Raw genomic sequence first — 2,588 nt, 5'->3', positions numbered from 1 at the left:
AACACATTTGCAAGCCAAGCACCACAACATTCAAAAATAACATTACAGTGATGATGTCTCAAAAAAAATTATGGATTGCACCGCCATAGAATTTTATCAATAAACATTGTAGTGCTAATTTACCTTATCGAATGTCTCAGTGCTATAATCTCTGGCACTACAGTGTTGGTTCATTATCTCTACAATACTCATGGAAGTGCAATCAAAATGTATACTTTCATAACTTTTACATTATGATGCATTATTGAGTGCCCAATGTTATTTCCATCACTACAATGTTAGATCAAAATCATTATTATAACAGTCAAAGCATCAAAATAGTAGTCTTTATCAGTACTGTAATGCTTGTGCATGTCAATCGCCACTATGTTTCCCCAGTCAAAAGTTGATGCTTCATTTTCTAACTCTTAAACCAAAATGCCACGTGTCTCATACCACAACAACATCTTTCCTATTTAACTCTTTATCATTTTCTATATTTTTAAGCATCACAATGCTACTCTCTGGAGCACTACAATGCTAGTGATTTTATATATAGGAGTGCTTATTTCATTTTTTTTTCACTGCATTATCCCTTCCATTTTGTCCATATTTGTTCATTTTGTTTGTTTGAGCTTTGTTAGAAATGGTCCAAAAATATTTGGCAAGAAGAATGCTTCATTATCCTATGATAAGAGTACATTCATTTTTGCTGAGGTTGAGTAAAGGTATGGGATGATAGTGGTATCCAAGCAGTTGATCCTTGAGAGAGGCTTCCAAACATATGAGGGAAAGTAATTCAAATGATTATAAACTTGGTTTGTGACCATTTTTTAAGGAACCCTATCTAGCAGTTGTCAATATACTGAGGGAGTTTTTTTCCATTGGAAAATAAGTCATGGATAATAGGTGTTATATGCGAGATAAGTGGATACCCATCGATCCTGTAACCATCAACCATTTTTATAAGCTTCCAAAATTTGAGTTTGATGATTATACCTATTTTTTCTTGTGCCTTTGATTCTAAGAAAATTCTAAGAGTATTTTGTGAGCCTAGCTAATAGTGGAGCTGTCTGGAAGAAGATAGAAAAATTATTAATTTTCCTGCATCTTGTTTAATCCAACTGTCTAAGGCTTGACATTACTTTATTTCTTCTGGTCGTTTACCCAGTAAAAATATTAGTGAGATAATAAAAGCTTGTGTTGTTCTTAATTATGCTATTTAGGTTGGGTACAACATTAATGTGTGAAAGCTTATTCATTCTTCCTTGACTTACATTATTAGAGGCACTAATTATATGCGCTTGGGGCACCCATTTCTTATTTATTCTTTATATGTAAATGCTGGTGTGAGGGGAGATCATCAATATTTTCTATTTTATCCCTCAATAAAAGAAAAATTGAAAGCTTTAAAATAATAGTTGTAGAGGAGGGTGCACTACAGGAAAAACGCTGAAAACTGTCGGTTTTTTCCGGCGGTTAGTCTAGATTTACCGGCGGTTTTTAATGTTACCGGCGGTCTAACGGCGATTTGTAAACCGTCGGAAAAAATGGCGTAGGAAACCATTTCCGACGGCGTGTTACCGGCGGTTTTCCGGCGGCTAATACCGCCGGTAACCACCGGAATTTTAACCGTCGGTATGCCGGCGGTTAGGCCGCCGGTATTGTAACCGCCGGTAAGCCGCCGGTCACGTTACCGGCAGTTTTCCGGCGGTTTAAAACTGGTGTCGTCTAGTTCGTAGACTGCCGGACGGCTCCGTTAGACCGCCGGTAATTTACCGGCAGTGGACGGCGGTTATAGCCGTCGGTATTACCGACGGTTTAAACCGTCGGGTGTCCATCATAGAACCGCCGGCGGCCGTCGGTAACCGTCGGTAATTACCGACGGTTTAATATTATAACCGACGGCTTATCTTGTCCGTCCGGTATTACCGACGGTTTAAACCGTCGGGTGTCCATCGTAGAATCGCCGGCGGCCGTCGGTAACCGCCGGTAATTACCGGCGGTTTAATATTATAACCGACGGCTTATCTTGTCCTTCCGGTATCGTCGTTTCCGGCGGCCAAACCGCCGGTTAGCCGCCGGAAACCTGTAGCACCTAAAAAAAAAATTGACAGCATCCCCTTTATTTGAGGGAGGTTCACCCTAAAGTCTAAACCTGCAGAAAAAGCAATATATGTTGGGCAACACGCCGCTATATTCATCACAACCAGAAAATACAAACAAAATCAAAAATTCATCATAACATTACAATCACAAATTCACAAGATAGTTCATGATAATGTTACAATCACAAGTTCAGAAGTTCACAAGTTCTAATTAATACATTCATCAAACATAATAAACATCTAATCATCATCGGTATCCTCACTGTCTGCAGATGGCTGCTCCTGTTGGTCCTTCTTCCTTTGTTTTCCAGCTCTGTAGGATTGCAACTCTGCTTGCATTTCATTCTGAGCCTTCCTCATTTCTTCAATCTCTCTAGCTTGAACCCTTTTCATCTCTTCAATCTCTCTAGTAAGTGCTGCAACCCTCTCACTTACAGATTCTTCAGCTCCACTTGGATCATGAAATGCAGAGGTGTATGAACTGCCCTCAATAGCAAAAGC

This window comes from Dendrobium catenatum, unplaced genomic scaffold (assembly GCF_001605985.2).
Source record: "Dendrobium catenatum unplaced genomic scaffold, ASM160598v2 fragScaff_scaffold_35, whole genome shotgun sequence".
NCBI lineage: Eukaryota > Viridiplantae > Streptophyta > Magnoliopsida > Asparagales > Orchidaceae > Dendrobium > Dendrobium catenatum.
This window is presented reverse-complemented; position numbering follows the sequence as displayed.